General features: G+C 45.3%; 1 pseudogene; it reads right to left on the bottom strand.

Moving 5' to 3' along the window:
- Window positions 1-14,237, bottom strand: part of LOC119377707 (cAMP-specific 3',5'-cyclic phosphodiesterase 4A-like) — a 53,577-nt pseudogene extending 39,340 nt beyond the window's left edge.
- Window positions 14,238-27,299: the final 13,062 nt, after the last annotated feature.

Genomic DNA, 27,299 nt, shown 5'->3' with positions numbered 1-27,299 from the left:
ACATCGCCTGCCAGAAAAACAAAAATGGCTTTCGCCTTCGTTTCGCCTTGCGTGAATGCTTGAAGGACCGTGAAAATTTTTGTACGTCTAATGCTTTCCTCTTTTTTTGCATCACTCGTGTTCACGCCGACGGTCAATTTTCGCGTTTAATAATGCAGCTAAGGCTTTCGCCTTAATAAATAGACACATAGGCGCCAGGTTATGCGACGGCTTGAATCTCCACTGCCGGCGCCACCTTGCTTGCATGTCGCGAAAACAAAGCAGCGTCCGCAGTTGAACAAAGCTTGGATCCAAGCGCTATCATCTCTCCAGCAGCCCTACGCAACGCACCTACGTTTCTCGAAGTTTCGACTACAGCGCCATATCTGTCAGAACAGTCGCTCCCCATTAGAATCAGTGGCGCGAAAATAGCAGACGACAGCCGAACGAAGCAGACGAGAAGAAGACGAGGGTGGGTTCACGTCTGCAGACACGGGCGGGTGCAAAGTTAACGAGACACGGGAAAACTGGACTGACATATTTGTAACACGTATGCTCGACAGGAGGAAATTTGAATAAATCCATAGCCGGAAAACAGGTTGTCTTAAAAAGAAAGAAATAAAGTCCAGGAATGAGGTCTCAGCGAGGCATTCTATCAACAATTGAACACTGGAATACTTTACCAGGAGGTGTTCGTGAATTGCCGTATCGTGAGGTTTCTTTTTCTTTCTTTTTTTTGTCGGCGCTTGATGTTATGTATGATCCCCACATCCCAACTCGTGCAATAGCCCCAACGGGTTTGCAGTATGTAAAAATAAACAAAAAATAAATAAATAAACAAGCGAAGTGCGCAGACAGGGAGAGCGGGAAATTCAATCGGCACCGAAACGTGCACGGAACATGCGAACTAACATATAACGTGCACGAACACATAAGCCTAGGGGAAAGGAGGGGGGGGGGGCTGTTTAAATAAATCCTTAGCTAGTAAAAGAGCTTGGAATTCAGAAAACAATACAAACGAAACAAAAGTAATGTAATACGAATTTAAGGCGTTCGGCCGCCGTCTGAGAATGTATGGCGGAAAACTTAAGACGCGAATGCTCACAACCGTTAAGGTGTATGGTTCCTTCTTGCGCATAAACAACCATCTATCGCAAACAAAGTGAAACGAATAAATGCGGGCAACGCAGTACATTTGAACAGTGATTCGTGAACAATACACAAAGAAAGAAGCCGGGCGAAGCCACCCGTTGTCGTGTTTGCGCAGGCATTTTTTGTTGTTTTGTTGTTGTTGCTGCTGCTGCTGTTGCTGCTGCTGTTGTTGTTGTTGCTGCTGTTGTTGTTGTTGTTCATAAACCTCACGCTCTATGAAGAGTATAGAAAAAGAAACACGATACAGGACCCTGACAACGCTGTTGGTTGCCAAGGGAGTTTTCGGAAACGAAACCTGCGAATTCGGTGATTTGAGCTCGATTGAGACACGCTCTCTTTTTGCGTAAACCTCTTATCTCAAAAGGCAAAAAATAAAGTAAATTAAAGAACAAATGCTGTCAAACAAGACTAACGCGCCGATACGGCAACCAACAACAAACGAGGCGCGAGCGAATTTAGTTATATGCTTGTGTTTGAGCGAGAGCGGCGTAGGTTTCCCTGATTCGAGGTATGTTTATGTCTCTTTTTTTTTTTCGTTGAAAAAAACTTTGTATTAGATTACCGTTGCATACTTTATTTTTTCGTAGGCTCCTCCCACCCTCCAAACAAACATGCTTCAAGAAAGTTTGCCTGTCACTTCTTGCTGGATTGAAGTAAACAGAAAGTATAGAAGAGAAGAAGAAAATTCACAAACAGGTCGAGCCAAAGACGGCGTACTTTAATATAAATTTACAAGCCGCTGAGGTGGGCAAGAAAGGCGACAATTCCATTATTTTTTTTTCTCATTCCTTTTTTTTGGTGGTTAATCTACACAAAGGTCTATTCCGTCCCTTGCCTGCGGTTATCACATTGCTTGCTGTTCTTGTTTCTTTTGTTTTTGTTTGTTTGTTGTTCTTGTTTTTACTTTCAGTGTATACAAACACATGAACCGGACGGCTTCCGGTTTTGTCCACCAACGTAGCATACTAGCATTGACGGGGAAGAAAAGCCTTGGCGAGTATTCCGCAGACTTTCAACTTCTTTGCTTCCTGTGTTTAGCCAAAACTAATAGGGGTGTGCGAATATTCGAGTTTAGAATTCGAATCGAATAGTACCTAATCGAATAATTCGATTCGACTTTGGAATAGCTTTGCTAGTATTCGAAGTTTCGAATAATTCGACAGGTCGAATATGTAAAACGCCACGAAGGCCAATGGTGCAGCTTGGTTAGGGTGGGGTGGCCAAAACTAACGCAACATCCTTACAGTAGGCCCTTCGTTAAAACTTTCACTGACATCTCCTGGTTCAAAGCGAGCGCATGCTGATCTTAAAGGAGATTATGTCATTTCCGCATGTAGAAAAACACATGAGAAAACTTTCAAGCCCTTCACAACTTCGTTCGAGAAACGAAGGCACGGTCTTCTTGCGTAGTTTGGTCGCGTATGCCGCAAGCGCCGTAAAACGTCCTTTTGGCCTGCGAAACCCTCGGTCATTGGCTTTGCATGTACAAATTTGTTCACGCTGGGTAGTCGCCACTGCCGCACCGAACCGCTCGTTCAGACACTTCCATCGTTTCGACGCGCAGGTAAAACGCTGCTGTGAACGGGAGCCCGAAGATTTTTGGGCCCGGAGCACCCACGGCGATGAAACACGTTACCGTTGTCAGATGAACCGTATTGTGCGACCATGGGGAAAGAACATTAGATACCATACCCCCGTCTGTTAGTCGTTAGGAGGTTTGGAGTGGCGCTGCTGACTAATGGAGGCTCTTCGATCAACATGCTTGCACGCCCATAAAACTGAAACAAAAGCCACACCGAACAAGTGCGTAATAAAACTGCGAGCACGCCGTAGCCGTTGACTTGCTTTGTCCTGCCGTAACTGGTGGTACACATTTTGTCTAATAGCTATTCGATTCGATAATTTTGACCACTCTTCGGCACTATTCGAATTCGATTCGAGATGAAATATCACTATTCGCACAACCCTACCAAATATCTAAGATAAATATTCTTCTAAGCTATACGGAAGATTATAAGCGGTACTCTTTAATTGCATGCGCTTCTCTTTTATCCTAAAACGTAAAAAAGAGACTTTCCTTACTTTTAGACAACTTAAATACACGCTCTCCGCTACACTGTTAGAGAATGATAAATGAAGTGACCGGACGTTTCTTGGGGCCGAACGCTATCTGCTACTATCGAAATCGCAAAACCGTTAAAACTGTCTATACGCTATAGCTTCCAGTGGATCGCTGATTGTGTATTAAAAATAGACCGAGCCCGTAGACTAAAACAGCAGTTGTCTAAAAACAGTGGCTGTGTCTAGCCATCGGCCGCTGCGGCGGCGCGCCTGTCGCGTTTGCTGCCCATTGTGGTACAGTGGTGTACTGGCGACGGAAAAAGCTTCTGCAGGACAACACGTAAAGCCGACGCGGAGAATTGCATATATCAGAAAAAATTCTGGCTTTACGAAAATTTGATCCCAAACATGCGTTTCACGGCGCACCCTTGACCCGCTCGCCCGCTCAAGATGCTGACGAACGCTGGATAGAAGACGCAATACCGATGCCGCATGGAAACAGGAAAGACCGCAGTTTACAATGTAACCCTTTGCTTAGCATTCCTCAGTGAACACCAAGAGTAGATTAGGCACCCGTCATCTCCGCTGGTCAACCGCCAATAAGCAGCACACCAACACCGGAGCAGTGTGAGGCCGCGCTGTCCTGCCCAAAGCCTGAAGAACAGCTCAAGCTGATCGACAGAGCTCGCAAGATGGCAAAGGCCACAATACCCTTGACTGTGGGCTCCACCTTCGCCGGGAGAATTCCATGCCAGAATAAAGTTGTTCATTCATTCCACCTTCACCGAGTGGAATAGTCTCGAGTTTTAACAGCGAAGGCACTTTCAGTCGACCCTTCGCCAACGCCGGTGTAGCGCTGGTCACGTGGCCTTGAATGTGGCGAAAATGAGGTTCGGTAGGAAGGGGCGGAGGGCTGCACCATTTCGAAAGAGGCCTGGGGACAAGGGTGCAAGGCAGTGCCTTGCCGAGAGAGGCGAGAGTGAAGCTTGGTGGAAAGGGGGAACCAATGGGAGGCGCACCAAGAAGGGCGAGGGTGAGCCTCGGCGGAAAGCCCGTCAGGACCCAGCTGTTTGCGAGCAGTAGGTCATTGGGAGCCTCTCGGTAGAGCATAAAGAAGGGTGTCGGTTTTACGAGAGTTCGCTCTTTCGGAATTGTCGAGACTGCCCGTACTCACGAGGAAAAATCCGCCCGACATAGGCAATAGAAAGGCAACAGCCGGACGAAGAGGGGCATAAGATTCGCTATTTCGACGGTTTTCACGGAGTGCAGCACGTTGTATTTTGTTTGCTTTTTTAAGGATATCCGTCAGATAAACGACGGGCTCCACCTGCAGTTGTCTTCCGTATGCGTTGTGACCCCATATATTCCTCTTGACACGGCCATTCAACAGCGCTTTTTTCGCAGCCATGCAGTGGCCATTCCGCGAGACGGTCCACACATGCATTCTGTTCAAAATAGCCATTTCGACCCTTTCCCTCTCTTGATCCTGTCCCCACGAGGTTGACTCCCCCGCATCCGTCCCCGGCTGGACGACGTCGACGAAGTGCGGGAAAATAAACTTTTCTTCACTTTTATTTTCTTTTTTTCGATGGCGCGATTTATGACGCGTTATGCGCGTAGCGTGTCTGTGAGAAAAAGTGCAAGAAAATCATTTCCCTCGGGAAGCCGAGAAATGTAGCGAAACTTTCTGCATTCCGCAAACTCTATAAATCTGGGCACCTCGTATTTATTTATTTATTTATTTATTTATTTATTTATTTATTTATTTATTTATTTATTATTTATTTATTTTTATTTATTTATTTATTGTGCAATATGTCATTTTTCTCACTCTCTCTCTCTCTCTCTCTCTCTTTCATTTCATCTTATTTTGGTTAGCCTTTTTAAAGTCGCCATGAAAACAGCTCTTGAAACGTTATGCAGGAGCTAGGAGCTGTAATATCATGCGTCATCACTTAGAGTGCCAATGTTGCTCGTTTTCTTTTGTGTTCTTTCTTTTAATATCAACATTTTGTTTCTTTGTCACTTTCAAGCTTTGAAAGTCACTCTAATGATTTGTTTATTTTCCCTGCAAATGCGACGTTTCCACGTGTGCTAAATATAATGACACAGCCTTCAAAATGACTGGCTGACCTTGGAACAAAAGTAGTCAGACTAGATAAAGTTGAATTATGGGGAAGGCGACGACGGAAAATGGTATCAAGAGCATAGGTATCAATCAATCAATCAACCAATCAATCAATCAATCAATCAATCATCAATCAATCAATCAATCAAATCTGTAAAGGCGTTTATTGCACGCTGGCGTGAGGGTCGAGCAACGACTCAATACACTGATTCCATATACGAGCGGCGTCCACGAGCAGTGCACGGTAGAGACAGACCCACTTGGAAGCACTTGAGAGGGTGCCCCACTGTAGCGTTACCCTTCGCTACAAATCAATCAGTCAATCAATCAAATAACCAATCAATCGGTCTTACCTTGCAGGAGGTTGTACTCCGACTGGCTCAGTGTCGCCGGCCGTTTCAGGGCGGCTTGCGTCGCGTCCTCCTCGCTGCATTCTGCACACGTCAAAAAAAAACAAGATTAAGAGCATTAACAACGAGTAATCTCGATATTTGATGCATGCTTAGGCAAACGAACTAAGCTATTAGGGGAAAAAAATGTCAATAGAGAGATAGAGAAAGAGATGTAGGCAAGAAAGGTAATCTAGGAGTTAAACCAAAGTGGTATATAATAAGGTTTGCTACCCTTAGTATAGAGATGGAAAAAAGGAGAATAATGGAGAGGGAGGGGAGAGGGTTTGCGCCTTCGCAGTGAGGGTGGTCACGCCGCACACCACCGGATTGGACTCGGCCATAAGCTGCTTCGCATCTAAAAGATATACTGAGAAAACGAAAGGACCGAGACAACCAGAGAGTCCAAGCACATGGACGAAATGAAAAGCAATGCCACTGGCAAACATATTCAACATAAGCCAAATAGGAAAGTGCAATGCTCTTGGGATAAATGTCTTCTCGCATAAGTAAAAAAAATGTACATAAAACGTTATCAACACTTCGTTGTTCTTCCTCGTTCAGCTCACGTGCAATCATGAAGACCTAATAAGCTGCTGAAAGTTAACCAGACGCAAGACGTCGCCTGCATGCATGAATATAAAAAAAAAGAAAATATTACAGCTATTTTGTTCATACACGTATCTCTATCTGTATGAAGGCGTACTAGCATGATGTGAAGAATTCTGACGCTTCTCGTGTATTTCTAACACATGAGTATTTTTCTCGGCAAATATAAATTCAAACTTTAATACGCAGGCCAACCGTGGAACAGGCTATTAGTCACGGAGCAAACGTTTCCGCTAGAGGACTTGTCTCCTTCGGAGAGCAATACCTCTCGTCGAAACGTTACTTCCAGCAACATTCCCTGATCAGCAACGTCTTATTAAGGCGAAAGCCTTAACTCGGTCGACCAATAAATAAATCAATTAATAAATCAATCAGTTAACTTTATTTCCTTTGAAAAGGAGCAGTACGGGACAACAGAAGCTCATCAAACGCGAAAACTGACCGTCGGCGTCGACGGCGTCAACATGAGTGATGCAAAAATCATCACCACAAGATGACGTCACCCTACGACGTCACAGGTAGCCACACACAATTCGTGACGACATCATGGCATCACGCGATGACGTCACAATGTGACATCACGTGATGATGCCATCACAAGACGTCAATGATTGGCCAAAAGTGGGCCGATCCCGGAGGCACTGCAAAACAACGTGAAGTGCAGAAAGCTCCCAATGCCTCCGATCTCGGAGGCAGTGCAAAGCCACGGTGGGTGCAGAAAGTTTGGGGTGGGAATCAATACAACCGAATCTCAAGACAAAGAAGATGGCTTTCGCCTTCGAGTCGTCTTAGGCAAGTGAATAAGAGCGTTAACCGTGCGAGTTTTTTACTACAATATCTGCATCTTCCTTGAACTTCTGTTGTGCGCGGAGACCGATACGCAGGGAAGCCTAGGCCAAGTACGTAGCCTTAACCGAATCTCGAAAGTTCGGTGTACCCCCAATAGTTCCTTGCGTCTTTCTGGCGTAGAAGCATAGAGTACCAAATGCAACCAAGGTGCACCTGTGAGGTGTATGAGATAATTCATCGCTATGTGCAGTACGTCATATCGATCAGCCCGTCAGACTCACTTGCCCGCTAGGTCCGCTAATTCGAGCTGCTTCCACGTGGCGCCGAACTATCGGCTCTCATAAAAACGCGTCGCTCGAGACATTCCAGCACCGACTTGACGTAGAAAATGGATCATTCCCTAAACTTAGTTCCCGTGGAGAGTTCTTGGGTCTATAGTAGTTCCTTTACCCCTTTTTCTCCTTTCTTGCGCCTCGCGAGTGCTTTGTTCTCCCTAATACTTTTCTCGCATTAGATAAGCTCATAAACTGAAAGAAAGGGGACCGGCGGCGACTTGGAAGGGAGTCAGGACAGATATTCATATTCCTGAATTCCCGAAAAATCTATAAAGGTATAAAGAAAATTGAAGCAGCCTCAGTCACAGATGAAGAAAGTCGCGGGAAAGAAAACATACCCAGACAAGCTGCGGTTAGACCACTACAACAGGGCCTAGGCTCCTTTGCTAGCTTACGCTGGAATCCGCAGCAACATCAAACGAAGTTGGCACACGTGGGAAGCTGATGCATTATGGCGTGGCGCCGGAAAAGAAAGAAAAAAAAAAGAAACCTCACTGCGCCACACATTTGCCGAAGAAGGATCGAAGGCATAAGCCATTCGGTGAGACTTTTGCCTTCGATTCGTGCACTTTAAATGTTACCGCGCAATTTAAATCACACGAAAGCCAATTTTTTTAATTTATGTATTCAGACGGACGCAGCAAAGATGAAGTGATCGCGCCCCTCGATCTACGAGGCGCGCGGGCGGTCATGTGACCTTCTGTGCGTCTTCACGTCGACGCTGGCTTCTCCCTCAGGGTCAGTTTCGCATGAGATGAATAAGGCTTTTGACATAATATGAACAACCTGACATATCGTACTCCTGTTGAAGAAAACATCGGGAGTTTTTAAAGACCTATTTACATTACCGGCAAAGAAATCGTAGTTGATATTGACAGCCGGAATAACAAAAGAGTCACAGAAGCTCTTCAGTCACTTAACACCCTTTGAAAGCGACAACACCTCCTGTTTGTGTATGACGACTATTTCGACGTCCGTATTATTCCGACGTACATGCCTCTTGACAATATCGCATGACATTATCATGACGCCATCGCGTGACGTCTTCACGTCCTGAAGTGTGTTTTCTTAACCAAACATTCTATGACTTTATAGGGTCATGACTCCACGACTTTTATAAAATATCAAAAAGTTTACAAAGAGTCATACGCCTTTGCAACACCGTGAAGTCCGCAGACTAGCGAAAAGAGTGTTCGTACATAGTTCATGAACATTTATCCGATGACCTACTATGTGAAACAAAAAGCAGAAGAGATGCGTATGTAGAGTCGATAGAAACAGCGCGAGAACATATACAGTCATGTTTAAAGCAAAGCTTTTTAAGCACCCGAAAACGGGGACAGAAGAACTAAGAATTTGACAGGACAGCGCTTTTCATTGAACAGATTAACATATAAAAGCAATACAGAACCAATGTTAAAGTTCAAATGTTAATCTGTACAATAAAAATTCAGTTGTGAGTTAAGCGCTGTCCTATCAAATTCTGTGTTCTTCTGTCCCCTTTTTTCGTGCGCTTAAAAAGATTTCGCTTTAAACATTATTGCCCACCAACTAGCCCATCTCGCCATCTTGTTGAAACATCTACAGGGTCTCTATAGATAATTTGCAAGGACATTTTAATGATTACAGACATGGTCAAGCTTTCCGAGAAAAAGAAATAAATTTTAGCGAAGGATCCTCTTTCGTCACCAGCTTGTCCACTCTCCAGAAAAGTTGCCACGCTTAAGAAAAGAATGCTTCTGTACAAAGATTCTGGTCAAACTTTGAAGCTTACCGGATGTGTGTAGAAAGCCTGCAGCAACTCGGGGCCCCGCCTACGGGATTTCTATAGAACGTTCGAACGAGCTTTTACGAGGTTCTAGACGTCACATTGCTTTCCGAAAAAAAAAAGAAAAATTTTTTACCGAAGAATCCGTCGTCTCTTCTTTCCAATCCTTCACTTTTCATTTCTCCTGGCTATCGTATATCGATTCTCTTGTGCCTTCTTTTTAGCTTTCATTTTATCGTCCTGCGATTCTTTCCCATTCGTGGCATTTTTTTATCTCCTCGAGACCTCTTCTACACATCTTCACCGAGCGCCGTGCAAATAGACGAGCTGAAAAGGTCACTCGGGGAAAAAAGAAAGCGGGAGGCCCGTCTCGCCACTGGCTGACGTCACTGGCTGACGTCATTCGGCGCGTTTAACGTACTTTGTCATTGTTATTCGCGGGGCTGCTACTGTTGAAGTTTCTCATAGAATTCGAAAGGAACACAGAGCGAGACGGCGATGTATTTGGGGATTCAGCTGGGAGCTGGCGGAACAATGGGAAGCAATACACGCAGAGAAAACGCTTTTGAGACGCTCGCGCGGAGCTTAGAATATTACGCAAGGGAACGAATTGGCCACAACTGTGCAATTGCGATGAAAAGTAACGATGCTGTCTTGGCAACGAGAAAAATCCTGCCCTGTGTTACCCTGTCCCACCCTGCTCTGTCGTAAACAAAAAAGGTGATAACCTCAGTCACTGGATAAAAATTGAATTAGAACAATGTTGCTACGCAATTACAGGATAAACAACGTTAAGTATAATAACTGCTGCAGTTTTACCTCACAAAACCACGATATGGTTATGAGTGCAACGTTATGATTATGAGGGCGACGTGATTATGCAAAGGCAACTTGAAACATGACGAAGTCGAAGCTACACTTTTTCCAATACGCGTGCGATATTTTAGCATTCAGCGACAGCGGCGACTGTTTAACATTCACTCTGCCGACATTGGCGTGCGTGTACTAGACACCTAGCCCTGGGAGTATTAGCCAGCGCCCCTCATGGCCATGCCTGCAGATGCAGGTGCGGAAGCCGCATCTTCAAAACTGTAAGCATGCTGTGATTTAACACTAACTGTGGTAGCTTGCCTACCATTCCTCTTTAGATGCGAAGTATCTTATGGCGGAGTTCAACCGGTGGTGGTGGTGGTGTGCGGCGTGACCACCCTTACTGCGCATGCGCATACCTTCTCCCATACCCCTCACCACTTTCCCTCTCCCCTTTCCCCTCTCTACTTTCCCTCTCCCCTTTCCCCTTTCCACTCTTCCTCTGAAACGCGGGCTAGACATGCCGAAATTCTCTCCTGCGCAACGCCGCGATGAGCACCAGCGCATGCGCGTCCCCTCCCCTTCTCTCCTCTCCTACGCTGCCCCCCTCTCGCATACCTGCCGACTGCGTTCCCCGCTTGCCCTGTGAGAATTAACGGCCAGGCTAGAGGGAAGACAAGACGCGCGTAGCGTTCCTCTTCGCGTTCCACGACGCGAGGTCGGTAGCATGCCCAAAGAACGCCAACGGAACGCGATCGTGCAAGTGCATCAGCTTCGCATCGCATCATGGTCCCCTGTAGCGGGAAATGGTGTAATTTTTTAATTATTGATATAATATAACGTGATATTGGCGCACAAATAAGGCGTCAGTCACTCCTTAGCTCTTGAAGGGGTCGAGCATATGCCACTCATGGTTTAAGGATTATATACAGGTAAAACAGCGTTCTCACAGTAACTCCAGAACACAACAAATACGTGGCACATGAAATATACTGCATAAAAACACCATGACACTATCATAAGTACCCAAAAATACAAATAATGTCCCCCGTGAGAAGTTCTGTAGTCAGCCATTGCCACATACATAATTTAGATGAATTACCACGTATAGACATAAATTTAAGACAATATAGTCAGCAGTCACATACATATACACTGCGACGTTAAAAGAAAACAAATATTAGATGCATTCATAACCATCAAGAATGTTGCTGTCGTCAAGAGAAGTTTTTAATGAGTTTGAAGCGCACTCCTGCAAGAGAATTTTTGGCCAAGGGCCCTAAAGCTTCCTTAGACTGAGAGGCCCACGGCCTAATATCATTGGTGCTAATTTAAGGTAGATATTTTGGAAGTTCGCAGCTTCGCAGCTACGTATCAGCTACCGAATGCAGCCCGGTTGTGCACGCCGAAATTACGTCACGCAAGAAGTCTTTCTGTATTCTTTATTCTTTATTCACGAGGATATTACGATCAAGGCGTATGAAGACTAAAAGAACGTCAAATAACCTCTTGTAACTGGGCTTCACATCGAAAACAACTAACAGCAAAGCCCCTGCAAACGCGTCACCCATCACATAGTGGTGGCAATCTTAGGATAGGTCTGTCTTCAGTTCAGACTTTCGTAATAACATAATAATCGTTGGGTTTTAAAGTCCCAAAACCACGATATGATTATGAGAGACGCCGTAGTGGAGGTCTCCGGAGATTTTGACCACCTGGGGTTCTTTAACATGCACCTAAATCTAGGTACACGGGCCTAAATCATTTTTGCCTCCATCGAAAATGCGGCTGCCGCGGCCGGGATTCGATCCCGCGACCTGCGGGTTAGCAGTCGAGCACCATAACCACTAGACCACCGCAGCGGGCAGTTCAGACTTCCGTGGAAGTTTCAAGCGATAATCAACATGCCAGGGATTCAAGTCGCGAGGATCTTCGAACACAGCACCAATCCTCGAAATCACACAAAACGCACCATGTGCTTTGATTCTGTGAAATGTTTGAATTGTAACGAAACGAGCCGCGAGGTATAAAATAGTCTTAATGGCGGCGATCCTTGAGTCGGCTTCAGTTTACACAGAGCCCCGGATGAAAAGATCGCCGTCTGAGAGATTTTTTTTTTATGCGGTATACATTTATGCGGCATATAAGATTCAAGTCGAAATATTTGGCTTCCAAATTTGATGCCGCTTCTGATTTGCATATCACAGCGTGACTCGCGCATATATATATATATATTTTTTTTTTTCTTTCATTCATTCTAAGGCCTCCGCGAGCTGTGTTTCTTTCCTTTTTGTTTTTGTTTTTTGTTTGTTTATGATGATTTTTGGCAACGTCATCAAAGTGAACGCCGGCAGTCATGCGTTATGCATTTAGCCGGCGCCCTTAACGTCCCGTAAGTTCGTTTCGGATCGAGGCGTACAGACTAGCAAAAATAAATTCACAATAAATTCAAAACTGCGTGTTAGCGTTTCCGATTACACCAGCCGTACATCGACGACTAAACACGGCTTTTATGCGCGCATGCGCGAGTAATGCGTTATGGCTACGCGCTATCCTAAAAAGCGCGCACTCATCTGATGAAAACGAAATTACGCTGAAAGAACGAAAATGCTCGCGAGGCGATTACATAGGCAGTACGATTTGCAGCGGCCTCGAAAACTTTTGCGAACACAGACATTACAAGACACACGCTTATTTGCAATGCGACTAAAACTATTAATGTTATTCGGGAGCAGACGCAAGCCCATGCTATTTACAACAGTCTACCATATCATTCGTTTCAGTAATAACGTAACTATCGAGTTGTTTCATGCGCCAGAACCACGATATGCTTGTGAGGCGTGCCGTAGTGTGGGGAACGCCGGATCAATTTTCATCACCTGTGGTTTTCTTTAGCGTACACCTAAATATAAGTACAAGGGTATTTTTCGCTTTTTGTCCCCCAAGGCAAATGGGCCGGGAATCGAACCCGCGCCCTCGAGCTTAGCAGTGCGACATCGCACCTAATAAACTACCACGACGAGTACATAGGTCTCAGTGTCTGTGTGAGATGAGAATAATTTTTATGCGCTGGGGAATACTGAGACAAGCAGTAACCCTATGCGGAGAACAGCACAAACGATGTACTACTGGATGTGTCATACGGTACGCTAAGTTTTTGGTATGAAATTTAAATAGATAACATCTGCTTTTGAAAGTCTTGTCTAACTTCTTCAGTTTCATGATGAACAGTCGTGTAAATGTATATTAGGTCAACCCATAAGGACTAAGATAATGCATTACATTATCTGCACATACTATTAAAGCTTTCTTTTAAGCGAAGCTTCTACGAGTTACAGATTTCGGTGGAGGCAGCGGGGTTGGCGGCGGCATAGTTCGCGAAAAACCCGGCGCCAGGCGAGTGTGCAGAAATGCCGGTGCACACGAATAAGGCCCGCTAAGGTAAGCCGGTCACATGCGCATTTTGTATGCTCCGTTTCCGAATAATTGATGTTCTCTCACTCGTGGGCTCGTCAGCGATAAGCTGCCTCTGATATAGCAATCTGATGTTTTATCGAGGTCACTCATCATTTCTGTCGCCCCATTGCATTGTTGCCTCTCATTGTCGAGTTTCATTGATTCACGCATGGCCGTCGTTGTTGCCTGCTCATTGAATCGTTGGTCCTATTTCTCATAAAGCAAAGTTATTGGAAACTTAAGATGGACAATATCGTCTTCACTTTCCGGTTATCATTTACACATCTCTCCTTCTCTCTCTCTTTCGCTCTCTTATCGTAATGCCTTGGACAAGCTTAGCTCGTTCAAAACAAGGAATGCAACTTTCGACGCGCTCAGCAAAGCACTGCCATAGTGAAGCATTGCACAACGAAGTTGGTGACAACTCAAAATGCCAACTCATTGCCAGAGCGAAGTTAGTGGCAACCAAAATTGCCAACTCATTGCCAGAGCGAAGCATTGCTACTTTGGACGAGCTCAGCTTCGTGCACACTCTGGCAATGCTTCACTCTGACAATGCTACAAGTGGCAAGGCTCAGTTCATCGGCTTTGAACGAGCTGAGCTCATCTAAAGCGCTGAAGACTGTACGCATTGGTTCACTGTTAAACATGCAGTGCCCGGAGACAAAAGGGGAGAACGATGAACACTCACCGACAACTTTCACGTGGACCACGCCGTCGGCGTCGGTCTCGAGAACCACCGTGGAACCCGGTTGCTGCATTGTAAGAAAAAAAAAAAAGAACATCAAATATATTAGCACGGAATTGCACGTTAAACAAAACGCAATGTCAGCATTGAATAAAAGGCGATGATTCTAACTCTATACTTCAACCTGTTGATACATGTCAAGTATTTTGCTGCATTTAAGAGCGGCTCTATTTAGCCTTTAAAGCATAGACTTCAGACTAGGCTACATATCTGGAAACTGGCTACAAAAAGACCAGAAGTTATCTCACGTAATAAATTGTAAGTGGCGTTCTCATCAATTATGTTGTTATAGCACATAATTTATGCTGACAGCACATACAATACAGCACCAGCTGTTTGAGCAATTTCTCTGAGTTTACAAGGAGTTATAACGTAAGCACAATGGAAACCTTCCGTTCATGCTGATTTTTTGTTCACGCTTATGTACGCTAATTAAAAAGAAAAAAAACACAAAAGAGATGCTTTTATATAACAAAGTATGATCATCGCTGAAGTTTTACGCGCCAAAACCAGGATATGATTGAGCCATACGATTGAGTGGGGTACTCTAGCAGGGGCGAAGCCAGAACTTTATTTATTTTGGAGGGGGGGGGGGGAGGGGGGCGTTCAACTACAGTTTATGTATGTTCGAACGTGAGTATGTGCGTGTATATGTAGACGCTCGTCCACACCTAAAATTAACCCTTCATTAGTATTCAAGCCCTTCTAGAAGCTAATGTTTAATACATATTTCGGAAATTTGTTATTATTGTGTTTATCGACACAGTTGGCAGTCAAATAGCGAGCATTTCCCTCGTCATGTAGAACAAACGTTCCAGCTTTGCCGTCTTGAATACTAATGAGGTATTCACCTTCTTAGATGCGGTCGACCCTGTACATATGCAAACTGAAAAGTCTCGGGGGGGGGGGGGGGGGGCATCGACAGATTTCTTATTACGGACATGACATGGAAGGACAGATTTGCGTTGAAAATTTTCAGTGACCACCGCAAAATAAGAAAAAAAATTCGTTATACTGAAGGTTCAGCCTCACAGTCCGCCGCGAACACCTAGCTATTTCAGTGCGTTTCAAAGAAGCAGGCGGCGTTTACCCACTCGCGACAAAGTACACAACATTACCTAATGAATGCGGCCGATGATAACATTTGCCGAACAAACACAAGCTTCGTGATAAGTTCCGCATTCAAATCACACGTGCAACAAGGACGAGACGGGAAAGTGAAATCTGGAGCCGCCGCTTCCTGAAGTGAGGAGGGGTGAGGGGGGGGGGGGATTTGGAAGATTTTAAGAGCCTTCGTCGGCATAAGCCACGCCAGGAGCCGATCGCGCGAACCAGCAAAAAGCGCGTTGACTAAACATCACCAACCTCAGCAGGTGAAAACGTGTTGCCTTCCATTTCAGTTAGTAATAAAAAAAACATAATAAAAATAAAGACCGCAGGCAAAGCGTCACCGATCGGTAGCAAACATGAAAGCCCTTTTAGACGAGCGCTCGCGCCGTCAACATCGAGCGCATATTTACGTACGGCTATGAAAGAGCTATTTGTATAATCTGAAGGTCTCAAGAATAAGGGTTTGATTTTTTTTGTTCTTGCGATAATGAGCTTATATTTCCTGCTTTTACGAATTTGTTAAGCCCTTTCGTTCTCAAAGAGCGTATCGACATTTTAAAACTTTGACTCAGCTACGGCCCACTGATGTGCACGATATAGAATACATTAGGAAAACTTGCGTCGAACTGACATAACAGGGATGCGATTTAAACGCAGAATTTGAGAATGCTTGTTGTATAATTTCCTTCCACTCATAGTAAACATTCAGCTACGAAAAGAAACGTTCATCAAACCAAATTGGCAACTTCATATAAGCGCACTGCTTAATTGTCCTATAATGCCAACGCCAAGCTCTTGGCGAGTTACAAACACCTCGAAGGATTACCGTGCTCCGATATCGTATCCCGCAAAGGAGGAGAAACAGACGGAAAACAGGGAGGTTAGCCAGTTCTGAGACCGTCTGTATCTCGCTAAAGTATCACGCACACATAAGCGTCATTAAAATGCACACGCTCAACATCAGAATCTGGAAAACCTTCCTTAACTGTTAAAAAGAATTTTTAGACAGAAAGTGTCTGTTGACGGGTAAGGCAGACGCCTTCTTCAAAGAAATACGCCCGCAAAGGCCGCCGGGGAACTGAAGCCTTTCGTCTTTTCACTTCGTCATCTACCCAACAGAAGCGACTGTGGACGTCCAAACAAAGAAGGCAAGAAGGCAAGAAAAAGAGAACGTAACGCTTGCTGAGAAGAAAATCGTAACCCCGCCCCGCCAAAAGAAAAAGAAAGAGGAAAAAGAAAGTCCGCCAAGTTTTCTTCCTTTTGAAGAAAAACTTTTGATGTCGTTTCGCTCAAGATAAACCTTCTTTCTCTTTTTATCTATCTATCTATCTATCTATCTATCTATCTATCTATCTATCTATCTATCTATCTATCTATCTATCTATCTATCTATCTATCTATCACAGAATCGCTTTAGCTATCAATCTATCTTTCTCTCTAACTTCCACTTCCTGACAACAAACATTCGAAGCGGCATTCCAATTCACTTACATTCGTGCGTCCCTTTGCGCGGCATTTCCATCACGTTCAACATTAAAAGCTCCTTTGTGCCCGAAGGCGTTCCTCATTCCCCCTTTGATCGCGCACGGTTCAAAGACGGCTGCTCTTTGTGCTGAAACCGGCATCGTAGTACGCGATACTTGGCAGCCCGGTGCCTCCTCCACAGCCGTTCACACGTCACGCCGATAAAGAGACGGAGGCACAAAAAAAAAATCAGTTTCCCGCAAGGCAGAAGCAGTGAATACGATAGCGAGAAATTCGAATGTTATAAGAGGTAAGGCTAGCGGCTAACGCTTTCGGATCCGATTTCGCGTAACTCTACAATACGCTGGTGTAAGCGAATACGGCCGCCCCAGTGAGCGAAGCGGTTTTCGTGCTGCCTGTCATCTCAGCGCAAAGTACACGGTGAGAGCACAGCACTTATACGAGCCATCTACTGATGTCTGTCGAGATAGGTCGCGTGCCGCCTCTCGCGACCGCGCCCCTCACGATCTAAGTTCGCAGTTGCTGCTCGAGCGACGCAGCCCTCCCCCACCCCCCACCCCACCCCTTCATGCTCCTTCCGCTGACGAAAGACGGGTGTCGTGTTTCCTTTCGGAGTCGTCGACTACAAGCTTGATACGAGGGTGTTGTTATCACATACGCCCTTGGTGCGACGGAGATTGACGGCTCGTTTCATCTCTACTTCAGCCGGGTTCGTCCCCAGCGCTCGTGCGCTTTTACCAGCGCGTAGAACATACAATGCTGGGGAATGTTATCACTTTATACTTTATACGGAACCATGACAGCGACGGCGAGAATGCCGAGAATGCCGAGAAAGATCCTGCCGAGAATGTTCATATATTGGCTATCGCAATAAAACATCCAGCGCAGCCCAAGTATGCCTGCAAACTTCTATAGAGCGTTTTACTTACGGCACTGCCATACAATGCTATCACAACGCCGTGTGTCATCTGGTGCATTTCGCTGGTGTGTGCGATCGTGCATGAGGGTGCGCACCGTATGCGTGCTACTGGTGATGAACTTGAAATGCACAGTACGCACGCTAGGATTTCACAAATTCGCACAATTATCAATGCGACCTCACAAGTTTTTAACGATGCTTTTTATCATCGCACAAAAGTTAGAGTTACGCCGTTATGTGTAATAAAATTTTGACACGCGTAAAGGTTCTTATTCACGAGACAACGGAACATCATTAAGAGTGTAAAACGATTCTAGAGAGCGCCTTTCCGCACTTTTCGCGTCTTTAGTGAACGCGTTCCCCCACTTCTAACACCATAAAAGCACGCTTCGCATCTTTTCTCCGGACTTAAGATCGCGATCAAAGATTCAAGCTTAATTTTAGCGACGTAGTTCGCCACAGCTGCAGCAAATGTGCGCAGCTCCAAAAGAAATAATCGAGAATATTAATGGCTCCCTAATCACCTTCTTTCTCCGAATTGCAACGAAAACAACTAATAAAAACAATTCCGAGGAATACAACAGGCGCGCTTAGCGATATGTACCCATTAAGTGGGTGCTCTTAAATCGGCCGGCAATCGTTAACTAATGGGAAACTCCGACGCAAAAACAAAAAGCGTGATTTCACAAATGGCGAAATAAGATGCCGTCCGAACACGCGAACGTGCGCGCTCTGAATCTTCTGGTTTGTTATAGCCCCCGTATTTCGGCAAGCTCGTACTGAAAGCTGAAAGAAATATGAAGGCAGAGATAGTGCAGTACTTAAATACGAAGCACTTGAATGGATAGCTAAGTACTGCACCTGGATGGAAAAAAAGAAGTGTTTGTTGCACCTGGATGGATAATGACGAAGCAGCAATAACTTCGAAACTGCGGTGAAAACAGGTGCTCCTAAAGAGGAGCGAACGCATGGGCTGGAATTCACAGAAACGTTGAAGCTATGAATTCTTCGTACACGAGAAAATTTCGTGTAATCCCGAGGCTTTACGTACAGCACTCAACTATCAGTTTTATTCGTGAACGTATATATAGGGACGCCTTACCGCACCTCCCGTAGTAGAGTGCGGTGCTCGCGTAATGGAACGAGTAATTTAGTGTTGAGCAATGCACGTACTTTCCATTCCACCTTCTTCATTGCGTGCCGCATCGGCATAATATTGGAGAGTACACTTAGATAGGGCCAACGATATCTTTAGTGGCAGGGGCTGACTTCAGAAAACTCTCTTTCGTAAGTGCGTTTTCCTATTGGTCAGCTGGCTTCGCTAACGTTATGCCCCGCATCGTGATTGGCTGAAATAATCTCTAACAAAATTTTTTAGCGTGCGACGTTTCGACAAGACGTGTTTCTAGCGAACAATAGCGTAGACGATTTCTTACACACAAATATTTCATGTCGCGTGTCATTCCGTGATCACTGTACATGGAACTCTAAATCCTCACGATATCTTTATAAACACAGTGGCAATACCGGCTGCCGCCAACAACGAAGACCGCTGACGAGCGAAGACACCTTCGAATTGGTAACCTAAGCAATATTAAAAAAAAAACACATGAGCAATTACACTCTGTGAGGTGGATAACCAATGCAATAAGAATGGCAGTATGGAGGACAAGGGCAGTATGGAGGGCAGTATGGAGGGCAGTATGGAGGGCAGTATGGAGGACGGAGGGCAAACACGGAGGTGAGGTCGCCTATTCGAATTCGTACAGAAGCCGCAGAAAATGATTTGCAAAAGTAACTGATGGCCGAAGCGGCAAAATTGCGGCACGCGGAGCGGTGCTCCCGAGCACGCCGATAGCGAGAGCGCCAAGCACATTCCATTTTCCAAAGCAGGGTTAACTGGCAGAAAGCAGCCCGTTTTGTTTTTTTTTTTTTTTGCGTTCCAAAAGCCTAAATCTTAGATAAACACTTTGCGTTTCTTATCGGCAGACCTGGTTATGCACATGATTTCTGTTTTTTTTTTTCGCTGGAGTTGCGAGCAACTGCCCTGTATCGAAGTTGCTCGAAAAAGCTGTTTGTTGGAGAGCTTCCTGCCGGCAACCCCTGCTTTGGAAAATGGAATGTGCTTAGTACTTTCGCGATCGACGCGCTCGAGAACAACAGCGCCACGTGTCGTATTATTGCTGCTCCGGCCACCAGTAACTTGTGCTAATCTTTTTCCCTTGCGACTGTAGAAACTGCGATACTACACGGGGATTAAAACAACACAGACGACACGAGCGCAAACACTCAACTATCGCAGTAGAGATTCGCCCGTGCCTTCTAGTCTACAGCGCACCTGTATATGGCTAGATTCTGGCGACTCGCGTCCGCGGACAACCCGAAGCGCAGAAGAACAGTTTTTCGGCGCCCCTCACTACCGCCGACACCTCTTTTGCAAGTGTCGCTGCGACACTCGGCGGCGGCACTTCGCAATAGAGTTTCGGCCGTGTCTTCCGTTCTACAGCGAACCTGTATATGGGTAGATTCTGGCGAAAACCGAAGCGTAGAACAACAATTTTCAGCGCCCCTCGCAACCGCCGAGCCTCATTCGCAAGTTCGCTGCGATACTCGGCGGCGGCACTTCTCGCCAATCGCTGTGCCTCTTTTGTCTCGTGACGTAGAAATGGCGCTCGCACTGTTATCAGCAGTTGCCTTTTTTTGGACTCCCTATGGGACGGATGCGTGTGGTTCGCTCGGAGGAAGAAGAGCGGGAAATGAAGAAGCGCCGACGCGCACAGAAGCGCGATTAGGCGCGAAAATGACGCGAAGCCCCTGCCGCGCAACGTGCAGGCGCAGCCTCTGGCTTCCATTTTCCGAGTAGTAGATGGGCTGTAATCCTTCCTTTCTTATTCTCCACGCTATTGTGAAGTTAACGCTGATCACTAAAAGTCTATGCACAGATATAAAGTTGCATTTAAATTTCCGTTGTGTACACTCTATTACCTCTTTTCACGACGCTATAGTCAACAAACTTAATAAAGTCTAAGGAATATACAAAGTTTACAGAATCTACAGAAACAAGGAATACAGAGTTCGCGAACCTATATTCAAATGTGCAAAGCTTCGGCAGCGCTGCACAGCTTTAATGCTAGAATCGAGCGCTGGAGCGAGCGTGCGCGCTCGCACGACGCTGTATGTGGTACATGAGAACGGCGTCAGGTGCCGGCAACGCGCGCGTCCCGCCTAACTGGCCATTATTTGCGAGGATGGAACACTTACCTCGCCGCGAAGCACGGCACTTTGTATAACGGCTCTCAATCATTTTGTTCGTTTGTTTTTCTTCATCACTTTGTTTCTTCGTTTATGGCGCACTGGGCGCGCTTCGATTCGCAATGCGCGCGTGAGATGGCGACCGTAATAGTATTCGCTCGCACGCGCCTTCGTTCGTAGCCAGTGTCACGCTATACACACACACAGAAGAGAACATGTGCCGTCCACTGTGCATTTATTGCCCGAAGAATCCTTCGGGAAATAAACTTCGGTTTCAGAAGCGATTGCTGGGTCAGAAAAAAGAATAAAAATGTTTGCCGAGTTATAATTGCGACAGAAAAAAACACAAACACTTATAAAGTGAGAAAATACTCAACACTGGGGATTTAGGCGCCGAAAACCACAATATGATTATAAGCATTTTGAAAGTTCCACGAGACGGACGGCCGGACACACACACACACACACACACACACCACACACACACACACACACACACACACACACACACACACACACACACACACACACACATCACACACACCACACACACACACACACACACACACCGCAGAGATAGAAGATAGATAGATAGATAGAGAGATAGATAGATAGATAGTATAGATAGATATAGATAGATAGATAGTATAGATAGATAGATAGATGATATAGATAGATAGATATATAGAGAGATAGATAGATTAGATAGATAGATATAAGATAGATAGATAGATAGATAGATAGATATAGAATAGATAGATAGATAGATAGATAGATAGATAGATAGATAGATAATAGATAGATAGATAGATACTATTTCTCATTCAAGCTCGCATTTCTAGGGAAGCGTCGAGGCGCTGAAATTAGATTGCCGGTCTTCAAGAACGAACGTGGCGTCCTTTTGTTACCCAACTCTCAGAAAACCACTCCTTTACAAAGGGTAGCGCCGTGTAGCAAATCTTCCGCTGACAGAGAAAGAGAGTGAGAGAGAGGACAAAGAAAGAGAGAGGAAGGGAACCAAGCACAAACGCACGCCGTATCCTTGTTCTAAAGCAGTACATTACGGTCTCCCTTAGAGTTCCGCCTTGTGTTCGCAACGCGAAAGATGCCGATACAATCGCGAAGCACTTCTTCAACTGACGCTGGGAGACAGAGAGGATGGAGAAGCCGATAAAAACGCTGTCGTCGAGATGTGGGCACACGAGTGCTCGTTCCATAGATCGGGCTCGTACCGTACAGTTCCCGGCTTCAACGCGTTACAAAGACAAAGAGGCAAACGAACGAAGAAAGAAGCAATACGAGACGAAGAAAACTCGGTCCTATAAGAATACTCGTTTGTGTTTTAGCGGAGAGAACAAAAAAAGAAACACGGAACGCGCATCACCGGGGACCTCTTTTTGCAAACAGCGAGCGATTTAGATTACCGGCGCATCCATACGCGAGGCGAGATGAGCACAAAACGCAGGCGCACAATGCGCAGGCACTCAGAGGCGCGCGTGCATATGCATTGTCTGCACGGGGGGTCCGGGGCAAACAAAACCCGCCGTTCTGGCGCAGTATGTGAGGCTGGGATGTGAATAAGGTTCGGCGGAGAGGAAACCAATATGTAGCAAAAGGACAGCAGAGAGAAGGAAAGGAGGAGAGAGATGGGGAAGAGGGGGGGAGACCGGGACAGCGATAAGAAGACGGCGGAGAGGAGGGCGAGAGAAAGACAGGAGAAGATAGAGGAGATGCATACAATGACACATTGCTCAAATGAGCTGAACAGCTTCATAGCATGAGAAGGGGAAGGATATGTTAGGAGAGGGAGGGGAAGGAGAGCGTAACAGAGATGGGCACAGAAAAGGCAGAGGGGAGAGAGTGAGAGAGAGAAAACTGAGGGAAAGAATGCAGGGGGACAGCGACAAAGAAGGGGTGTGGAAGAGGGGAAGAGAAAGAAATTAGGACAAGCTACAATGATACAATGTTCAAATGAAACTGAAGCTTGATGGGAACAGGGGCGAAAGAGACGTTGGGGAGAGAGAGGTGAAGAGAAAGCGTGGGAGAGAGGTGGCGCGGAAGAGGCGAAGAAACAGAGCGTATGCAAAACAACGCGCAAGTGAACTGAATAACCTAGCGGAGATAATAACCTAGAAGAATAACCTAGCGGCGTCAGAGGGAAGGATATGATGTGTTCATAAGCAACGCGATTCATTTTACAGGACGATTCACTGCAGTGCAGAGACAGTGAATAGGCGCGCGACACCTCATGAAAACGCATTGCTAGTCAGGTTAACGTGTTCCCGCATGGTACGAAGACTTGTTAACTCAAATAGCGACGCGTCTCACAAAGATGACTCGCGTTTGAACAGACTTGGCGTGTCTGCGCACTAATGTGCTGGAGCAGAATATTCAGCACTGATGTGCTCTATTCGAGTTACTAGAGACCAGCCCTTTTCTCGTCAGAAATAAACATGGCGTTTTTCACTGTGATCTTTATTCCTATAATTAACCGAATAACCAGGAACCTTCTTGTGCATATTATTATATATATATACACACACACACATATAATATATATAATAATATATATATATATATATAATATATATATATATATATATATATATATATATAATATATATATATCAGCGTGTGTGCGTGTTGAGTCATCGCGACTCTATATTGATGAGCCTACGTTCTACATGTGCGTTAGGTCTTCTTTCCTTCAAAAACGGGGGCATAGAACGGGCCTTTTTATACCCCAAAAGAATGAGGGAAAGCAAAAGAATCGCTTCGTTTTACGGTCATTTTTAGGCACACGCTTAAGCGCTAAAGGACGTTCCTTTTATCGCAGTGTATAGAAACGATAAAAAGATATCGGCGCAGAAGGCTGGCAGGAACGCGTATATATGGTGCTCGAGACCATCCGCTAAAAATTTGCAGGCCCCGCCAAAGTACTTGTAAAACACAGAACGGACAATGTTATTTCTCTTTGAATACATTATCTGCATGACATTCTACTCCATAAATCTTCTTTTCCATAAATCGTTCTGCGTATCCTGAGATTCTTTTACTTCACATTTCTTCTTTCCCCCTTTCACGTTTACCTCATTTCTCTCTCCCTCATTTTTCTTCCTTTCCCGCACATTTTCTTCCTTCTACTTCATGCCAGCTTAATCCTAAATTATTTGAATTGTTTACATTCTATTGCGTCGTCTTGTTCATTCTTCATTCTACTTCAGTACCCTGCCATACTCCTTTGAATACCTTAATTAAGACAAAACCCAAAGTAAGGAAGAAATGAGAACACACTCCGGCTTACAGCTTCGATGTCCAGCAGCATTCGAGGCTCTGAAGGGCTAATTTTCTATCTATCTATCTATCTATCTATCTATCTACTATCTTATCTATCTCTGTCTTCTTCTGTCTGTCTATCTATCTATCTATCATCTATCTATCTATCTATCTATCTATCTATCTATCTACTATCTATCTGTCTGTCTGTCTGTGTCTGTCTGTCTGTCTATCTATCTATCTATCTATCTTTCTATCTATCTATCTATCTATCTATCTATCTATCTATCTATCTATCTATCTATCTTCTGTCTATCTATTATCTATCTATCTATCTATCTATCTTCTTTGTTTCTTCTCTCTTTCTTGCTTTCTTTCTTTCTTTATATCCTTTCCACTTCTGTCTATATCTACGTGCGTTTCCTTGCTTTTTTTTTCTTCTTTCTTCTCTCGCCTTTTTCTTTCTATCTTTCCCCTTCTCTTCTAGTGAACTGCTTCAACGGCAAGAGAGGCGGCCGTACGAACGAATATGTTCCCAGACAGCCATAAAACACGTCGTCACCGTCGACAGAGCCAGCGCTGCACCACGCGGGTGCCGCGAGCAGTAAAACGAGGATTATACGAGGAGATAAATCGAGCGTCGTCGAGCCATCGAATGTAACGAGAAATCGCGAGAGCGACGCGTAGGATAAAAAAAAAACTCGATACGAGTTCCGGTCGAAGAGCTGTCGGAAGTGAGCATTAAAAGTCGGGAACGCTTCACTTTGATACTCTCGTTGATTCGTGCAAAGAAATAAGAAGTACGACGTTTAATCGAGGAAGTATCAGAAGGCAGAAAAATTAACAAAAGGCGAGCACGCCCGTCCGAATGTAACTTTACATGGATAGGTTTTGGCGGGTTTTGTGCATTCAGTAAGCAGCAACCATGACACATGACCTGCGCTTCAGTGTGACAAGGTCGAGACAATGCTGTACTTGTCACTTAAGGAAGACTTATGTATTAGTTTTTGAAACCAAATTTAAGAGCATTACGTTCATAAAGTATTAGAGAGTTTTAGAGTAGTATCCCCGCAAGAGGCTTGCGGAGAAGAACGTAAGAACGTTACGTTCATAAAGTAATACAGTAAAAGCTCGTTAATTCGGAAAAAAAGTGTCCGAATTAACAGAATTCCGAATTATCGAAAGTATCAAGAAAACAGTAAACAAATGTCCATGACGTCAATGCGCTTTCATTTCCCTGATGAATACGTAAATCCTGCGTTTAATTTGCATAGTATCGGGGTGAAATTCGCAATTATCGCCACTCGCGACCTTGTTCAGAATGTGACTGTGGTTCAAGACCTCCCTGTCCTAACGCGAAACGTCGTTACTAAAATTAACCCGAAATTAACCAGAAACGTCGTTACCGTTGTTACAGTACGGTTAGCGCTGATGACGTTGGCGACGGAAACTGCGCCGCACCGTTTCGGTTGTGCACGAATGTCGTTTTCGCTCTTTCGCGTCGCACGTCTGCGGCGCTTCGCGCTCGGCGCGCTCCCAGGATCGTCCGAATTAACCAGGAGTGCGGCCAAATATGACCGAATTAACCAGTTAAATGCCATTAACAGTACATATGCTGGGGGACCAGAGAAGAAGTCGGAATTATGCGATTTTCCGAGTGAAAGGGTGGCGAATTAACGAGCTTTTACTGTAGAGCTTTAGTGCCGAGGACCACATGAGGCTTGCGGAGAAAGCGTTGAGAGTACGAAAGAAGGTAACGACGCGGGGACCTAACGGCTAGGGCGGCTAGGGCACCGGGTCCTTGGCACTAAACTCTCTGTTGTCCTCACTGCGATAGCTCCGCCCACGAAGGGAGCGTATACTTGTCGAGATTAACATACGAATTGTTTCCGCGCGCAAAGAAATAAGATTGTGACAATGTGTTAAACGACATTCCGGAGAACCTTGCTCGATATTCCCTCCTTGCACTACGTGTAAGCGACATTGCTTATTTATGCACCCTCAACAAAGAGCCATGAATGAGTTGATCGACCGATGAGATTGATGATTGATTGATTGATTGATTGATTGATTGATTGATTGATTGATTGATTGATTGATTGATTGACCTGAATGAGTGAATGAGTAACAGCTTCATTGATTGAATCATTCTTGGGAGAGAGTGAGTGAGTGAGTGAGTGAGTGAGTGAGTGAGTGAGTGAGTGGGAGTGAGTGAGTGAGTGAGGAGTGAGTGAGTGAGTGAGTGAGTGAGGTGAGTGAGCGAGCGAGCGAGCGAGCGAGCGAGCGAACGAACGAACGAAACGAACGAACGAACGAACGAACGAACGAACGAACGAACGAACGAACGAACGAACGAACGAACGAACGAACGAACGAACTTGCGAGGCAATCGTGAGCAGTCACAGTCTACCACGCTCCCTTTAGTCAACCCCTCATTAACAAGTTCAAACGGCCGCGCAAACGAAACAATTCCACAAATAAGACGACCAACTAAAACAGGTTTCACGTTAAGGACTCAACAGCCACTGCATACACGAATCTACTGCGAGCGACCCAGAGAAGGACATTTCCATTCGCATTCGCAGCGACTCGCTAACGCCGTGGATATACCAGTCCTCCGGAAGATCACTAAAGTCCTCGCTTGCTGACTCAGCAGAAAAGTCCGGCACGACACAGGAAAAAAGCTGTACATGGTACACACCGCTGAGAACTTGGGACTAAATTGGAATAAACACGCGATGCCGCTGACGCAAGACAGTTCAAAGTGTTTCCTACACATATATTTTCATTTTATTCAGAAGCCTTCGTCCTCTCGCCGGCGACGCAGGCGAAGCTATATTGACCCTCGAAGCAATGCGGGAAGCCTCGATCCACGGGCTTTGCCTGCGCGGATAAAACTTACGCTCGCCAAGAAATCCACTCCGTCCCGTTCGGCAGGATAAAGGGATAGAGCGCGCGCCTCCAGACGCTGCGGGCTCCGGCGAAAACAGGAGGATTGCCTTACGCCTACCTGGGAAAAAAAAGGCAGCCAGT

The sequence above is a fragment of the Rhipicephalus sanguineus genome, unplaced genomic scaffold (genome assembly GCF_013339695.2).
Source record: "Rhipicephalus sanguineus isolate Rsan-2018 unplaced genomic scaffold, BIME_Rsan_1.4 Seq550, whole genome shotgun sequence".
Classification (NCBI taxonomy): domain Eukaryota; kingdom Metazoa; phylum Arthropoda; class Arachnida; order Ixodida; family Ixodidae; genus Rhipicephalus; species Rhipicephalus sanguineus.
The sequence above is the reverse complement of the archived record's forward strand: the minus strand, read 5'-3'. Positions and strand labels throughout refer to the sequence as shown.